The sequence below is a fragment of the Tribolium castaneum genome, unplaced genomic scaffold, assembly GCF_031307605.1.
Source record: "Tribolium castaneum strain GA2 unplaced genomic scaffold, icTriCast1.1 ptg000022l, whole genome shotgun sequence".
Lineage (NCBI taxonomy): Eukaryota > Metazoa > Arthropoda > Insecta > Coleoptera > Tenebrionidae > Tribolium > Tribolium castaneum.
Window position 1 is genome coordinate 1,440,241 of NW_026986634.1, and position 7,596 is coordinate 1,447,836.

Consider the following 7,596-nt stretch of genomic DNA (forward strand, 5'->3'; position numbering starts at 1 on the left):
CCAAAGTCTTCAGAGTTGTTTTTAGTACTAAATTTGCTTATATGCAAGCGCTTAATTAAGGTAACAGTTTTTTGGTTTCTTGCTTATATCTCGAAAACAGTTATTCCTATCAATTTTTATCTTTTTACTAAAATTAAAGCTGACAAAATTTCCTACAAAATAGTTATTTGCATTTTTCATGTAGGACTAACCATACGCGAAATATAAGTTTGAAAATAATTAATATTTAAAAAAAGTGCTTTAACAGAAAATGTCTTGTGATTTAAAATACACTTAATTTATTGGGTCCAATACTTTATTAGAACAAAAAGGAGGTGACATAAAAATCACTGAAGTCTTCAGAGTCGTTTTTAAATGCTGCATTTTCGTTTTCGTCTCAAACATTGAAAACTGAATTACATTTGTGTTCAGTAACTGTAACAGTTTTCACTTTGGGTTTTTGCTTATATCTCGAAAACAGTTACTCCTAACAATTTTTATCTTTTTACTAAAATTAAAACTGATAAAATTTCCTACAAAATAGTTATTTGCATTTTTCATGTAGGACTAACCATAAGCGAGATATGAGTTTGAAAATAATTGATATTTAAAAAAAAAGTGCTTAAACAGAAAATGCCTTGTGATTTAAAATACACTTAATTTATTGGGTCCAATACTTTATTAGAAGAAAAAGGTGGTGACATAAAAGTCACTGAAGTCTTCAGAGTCGATTTTAAATGCTGCATTTTCGTCTTTGTCTCAAACATTGAAAACTGAATTATATTTTTGTTCAGTAACAGTTACAGTTTTCTTATTGGATTTTTGCTTATATCTCGAAAACTGTTACTCTTATCAATTTTTATCTTTCTTTCAAAACTAATGCTGGTAAAATTTCCTACAAAATCGTTATTTGCATTTTTTTTGTAGGACCAACCATAAGCGAGTTATAGAGTTGGATATAAATAATATATAACAAAAATTTGCTTTAACAGAAAATGTCTTGTGATTTAAAATACACTTAATTTATTGGGTCCAATACTTAATTAGAAGAAAAAGGAGGTGACAGTAAATGCTGCATTCATTATTATTATTATTATTATTGCTGCATATTATTATTATTATTATTATTATTATTATTATTATTATTATTATTATTATTATTATTATTATTATTATTATTATTATTATTATTATTATTAACTTTTGTATAGTAAATGTTTTTATACCAGTTTTAAAATGAGTTATTAATTTTAGCCAATTTCTTGCCTAAAAACTATCAAATGGCTTAGATTGCCTAAAAACACAGATCACACATGATCTTTTGCATAGAAATGAGAAAAGCTCATATAACACAAAATAAGCTTCATTTTTGCTTAGAAAACTAAGCTTACTTTTATTACTACTATTATTATTATTTTTATTATTATTATTATTATTACTATTATTTTTATTATTATTATTACTATTATTATTATTTTTATTATTATTATTATTAATATTATTATTATTAAAAACCGATTATAACTTTGTATAGTAAATGTTTTTATACCAGTTTTAAAATGAGTTATTAATTTTAGACAATTTCTTACCTAAAAACACAGATCACAGATGATCTCTTGCATAGAAATGAGAAAACGCTCAGATAACACAAAATAAGCATCATTTTGGCTTAGAAAAACTAAGCTTTAATTTAGAAAGAAATTCATTATTATAAGTATTATTATCATTATTATTATTATTATTATTATTATTATTATTATTATTATTATTATTATTATTATTATTATTAACTTTTGTATAGTAAATGTTTTTATACCAGTTTTAAAATGAGTTATTAATTTTATTCAATTTCTTGCCTAAAAACACAGATCACAGATGATCTCTTGCATAGAAATGAGAACACGCTCATATAACACACAAAATAAGCTTCATTTTTGCTTAGAAAACTAAGCTTACTTTTATTACTATTATTATTTTTATTATTATTATTATTATTATTACTATTATTATTATTATTATTACTATTATTATTATTATTATTATTATTATTATTATTATTATTATTATTATTATTACTATTATTATTATTATTTTTATTATTATTATTATTATTTTTATTATTGTTATTATTATTATTATTATTATTTATTATTATTATTATTATTATTATTATTATTATTATTATTATTATTGCTATTATTATTATTATTATTATTAAAAAATTATATTAAACAGACAGAAAACGTCGTATTCTGACACAAAAAAACGAATTACGTTATAGACTTGACGAGAACGGCGTATTTCGGACTCTTATAGGACTCTTATAGGGTCAAAAAGTATCAGTTTGGATTAAAACAAATTATTTTTGTTGACTCTCAGTCTGAATTGTTCATCAGTTCAAACAAAAACGGCTTATTTTAGACGATCTTTTGCTTTGAACAAGAAAACTTACATCGAACAGACTAAAAACGTATTAATCTGGCATAAAAAAGCAATTTATGTATCACTTCGGATAAAGGCAGCTAATCCTATTCGTTTCATTGCTTAAAATAGACAAAATTGTTAATAAATCTAACAAAAACGCTGTATTCTAGCACAAAATACTAATTACATTATAGTTTCGACGAGAATAGCTAATTTGGAATGATTCATGCTTCCAAACGAGTAAATTTTTATTAAACAGATGCCAAACATCATGTTTTGTCCTATAAAGACATTTTATATTGCAGTTTGTATTAAAACGAAATATTTTCGTTGATTCTTTGTTAGAAGCAGCAAACCTAACATTAAAGAATCTGAAAACTTTGTATTCGGACACAAACCATCGAATTTTGTATCAGTTTAGACAAAAACGGTTGATTTTCGACAATATTTTGCTTTGAACAAGAAAACTTATATCAAACTGACTAAAAACGTCTTATTTTAGCACAAAACAAAAGATTTGCGTAATAGTCTTAACGAGAGCTGTTAATTTCAAACGGTTTTATGCTTTGAAACGAGTAAACTTTCACTGTACAGAGGAAAAACATCTTATTTCGCCTTTTAAAAACGATTCATGCCACAGTTTGGATAAAAACCAATTATTTTCGTTAATTCATTGTTACAAACATGAAACCTTACATCAAAGTAACTGAAAACCCCTTATTCAGGCACAGAAATTCGAATTACGTTTCAGTCTGGACAAAAACTGCTTACTTTAGACGATCCTTTGTTTTGAATACAAAAACTTACATTAAAAAGATTAAAAACGTCTTATTCTGGCTGAAAACTGCAAATTATATATTACTCTAGATAAAAGCAATTTATCCTGATTACTCCTTTACTTAGAATAGAGTAAACTTGTATAAAACTTAATAAAAACTTTAAATTTCGTCTCAAAGAAATAATTTACGTTATAGTTTTGACCAGCACTGTTTATTTCAAACGATTTTATGATTCGAAACTAATGAACTTTTATGGGGCAGATCAAAACCACATATTACAATATAAAGCGTTGTTTTAAAGCAAATTATTACCTTTTGCAACAAGAAATTTCACGTCAAAGAAACTGAAAACATCGTATCCATGCACAAATATCGAATTACGTATCAGTTTAGGCAAATACAGCTTATTTTAAACGATTCCTTGCTATAAACAAGAAAAATTTTATCAAACATATTGAAAATGTCTTATTCTCGAAAATAAGAGCAAATTATGAATCAGTTTTAACAAAAGCGGATTACTCTGTTTGATTCTATGCTTAGAGTAGAGTAAACTACTATAAAACGTAATAAAAACTCTATATTCAAGCTCAAAAGAACAAATTACGTTATAGTTTTGACAAAAAAAAATTATTTCGGACGACTACATACTTCGAATTAAGCAAACTTTAATTGAACAAGTGCAAAAGCTAATACTTTGCTTTAAAATAACGATTTATGTGGTAATATGGTATTTTGCATCTGTCCTATAAAAGTTTACTCGTTTCGCTCCATTGAATCATTCGAAATAAATTATTTTGACACAACAACAACGAAAATAATTTTTTTGTTCAAACTGTAACATGTCGTTTTTATAAAACGAACTAAGACGTTTGGCATCTGTTTAGTGAAAGTTTTCTCGTTTGGGGGCATAAAATCGTGTCCATAAATTTGTGTCCAGACTGAAACGTAATTTGATTTTCTGGGCCTGAATAAGAGGTTTTCAGTTTCTTTGATGTAAGGTTTCATGTTTGTAACAATGAATTAACGAAAATAATTGGTTTTTATCCAAACTGTGGCATGAATCAGCTTTAAGACTATAACGCAAATCTTTTGTTTTGAGCTAAAATAAGACGTTTTTAGTCAGTTTGATATAAGGTTTCTTGTTCAAAGCAAAATATTGTCGAAAATCAACCGTTTTTGTCTAAACTGAAACAAAATTCGGTGGTTTGTGTCCGAATACAAAGTTTTCAGATTCTTTAATGTTAGGTTTGCTGCTTCTAACAAAGAATCAACGAAAATATTTTGTTTTAATACAAACTGCAATATAAAATGTCTTTATAGGACAAAACATGATGTTTGGCATCTGTTTATTAAAAATTTACTCGTTTGGAAGCATAGAATCATTCCAAATAAGCTATTCTCGTCGAAACTATAATGTAATTAGTATTTTGTGCTAGAATACAGCGTTTTTGTTAGATTTATTAACAATTTTGTCTATTTTAAGCAATGAAACGAATAGGATTAGCTGCCTTTATCCAAAGTGATACATAAATTGCTCTTTTATGCCAGATTAATACGTTTTTAGTCTGTTCGATGTAAGTTTTCTTGTTCAAAGCAAAAGATCGTCTAAAGTAAGCCGTTTTTGTTTGAACTGATGAACAATTCAGACTGAGAGTCAACAAAAATAATTTGTTTTAATCCAAACTGATAATTTTTGACCCTATAAGAGTCCTATAAGAGTCCGAGATACGCCGTTCTCGTCAAGTCTATAACGTAATTCGTTTTTTTGTGTCAGAATACGACGTTTTCTGTCTGTTTAATATAATTTTTTAATAATAATAATAATAATAATAATAACAATAATAAAAATAATAATAATAATAATAAAAATAATAATAATAATAGTAATAATAATAATAATAATAATAATAATAATAATAATAATAATAATAATAGTAATAATAATAATAATAATAATAATAATAAAAATAATAATAATAGTAATAAAAGTAAGCTTAGTTTTCTAAGCAAAAATGAAGCTTATTTTGTGTGTTATATGAGCGTGTTCTCATTTCTATGCAAGAGATCATCTGTGATCTGTGTTTTTAGGCAAGAAATTGAATAAAATTAATAACTCATTTTAAAACTGGTATAAAAACATTTACTATACAAAAGTTAATAATAATAATAATAATAATAATAATAATAATAATAATAATAATAATAATAATAATAATAATAATAATAATAATAATAATAATAATAATAATAATAATAATAATAATAATAATAATAATAATAATAATAATAATAACAATAATAATAATAATAATAATAATAGTAATAGTAACAAAAGTAATAGTAATAATAATACTTTTAATAAGGAAAAATGGAGCTTATTTTCTGTGTTACATGAGCGTTTTCTCATTTCTATGCAAAAGATCATGTGTGATCTGTGTTTTTAGGCAATCTAAGCCATTTTATAGTTTTTAATATTTAACAAAAATTTGCTTTAAAATAAAATGTTTGAAAAACTGAAATTAAACTAAATTAATTGTGTCTAACACTTTAGTAGAGGAAAAAGGAGGAGACATAAAAGTCACTATAGTCTTAGAGTTGTCTTTAGTCGTCATATTAATAACAATAACATTTATAATAACAATACTAGTAGTACTAAATTTGCTTATATGCAAGCGCTTAATTAAGGTAACAGTTTTTTTGTTTTTTGCTTATATCTCGAAAGCAGTTACTCTTATCAATTTTTACTTTTTCACCAAAATTAAAGGTAATAAAATTTTCTACAAAATAGTTATTTGCATTTTTCATGTAGAACTAACCATAAGCGAGATATAAGTTTGAAAATAATTATTAATTAAAAAAAGTGTTTTAACAGAAAATGTCTTGTGATTTAAAATACACTTAATTTGTTGGGTCCAATACTTTATTAGAAGAAAAAGGAGGTGACATAAAAGTCACTGAAGTCATCAGAGTCGTTTTTAAATGCTGCATTTTTGTCTTCGTCTCAAACATTGAAAACTGAATTACATTTTTGTTCAGTAACAGTTACAGTTTTCTTATTGGTTTTTTGCTTATATCTCGAAAACAGTTCCTCCTATCAAATTTTATCTTTCTTTCAAAATTAAAGCTGATAAAATTTCCAACAAAATAGTTATTTACATTTTTCTTGTAGGACCAAGCATAAACGAGTTATAAAGTTGGATATAAATAATATTTAACAAAAATTTGCTTTAAAATAAAATGCTTGAAAAACCGGAATTAAACTAAATTAATTGTGTCTAACACTTTAGAAGAGGAAAAAGGAGAAGACATAAAAGTCACTAAATGTTTCAGAGTCGTCTTTAGTCGTCATTTTAATAACAATAACATTAATAATAATAATACTAATAGTACTAAATTTGCTTATATGCAAACGCTTAATTAAGGTAACAGTTTTTTGGTTTCTTGCTTATACCTCGAAAACACTAACTCCAATCAATTTTTATCTTTTTTTCAAAATTAAAGCTGATAAAATTTCCTACAAAATAGTTATTTGCATTTCTTTGTAGGACCAACCATAAGCGAGTTATAGAGTTGAATATATATAATCTTTAACAAAAATTTGCTTTAAAATAAAATGTTTGAAAAACCGAAATTAAACTAAATTAAGACTAACACTTTAGTAGAGGAAAAAGGAGAAGACATAAAAGTTACCAAAGTCTTGAGAGTCGTTTTTAGTCGTCATATTAATAACAATAACATTAATATTAATAATACTAATATTATTAAATTTGCTTATACGCAAGCGCTTAATTAAGGTAACAGTTTTTTGGTTTCTTGCTTATATCTCGAAAACAGTTACTCTTATCAATTTTTATCTTTTTACTAAAATTAAAGCTGATAAAATTTCCTACAAAATAGTTATTCGCATTTTTCATGTAGTACTAACCATAAGCGAGATATAAGTTTGATAATAATTAATATTTAAAAAGAAAGTGCTTTAACAGAAAATGCCTTGTGATTTAAAATACAATAAAAACATTTACTATACAAAAGTTATAATCGGTTTTTAATAATAATAATAATAATAATAATAGTAATAAAAGTAATAATAATAATAATAATAATAATAATACTTATAATAATGAATTTCTTTCTAAATTAAAGCTTAGTTTTTCTAAGGAAAAATGAAGCTTATTTTGTGTTATCTGAGCGTTTTCTCATTTCTATGCAAGAGATCATCTGTGATCTGTGTTTTTAGGCAAGAAATTGTCTAAAATTAAAAACTCATTTCAAAACTGGTATAAAAACATTTACTATACAAAAGTTATAGTCGGTTTTTAATAATAATAATATTACTAATTATTTTAATATTAATTTAGCTTAATTTCGGTTTTTCAAACATTTTGTTTTATATCAAATTTTTGTTAAAGATTAT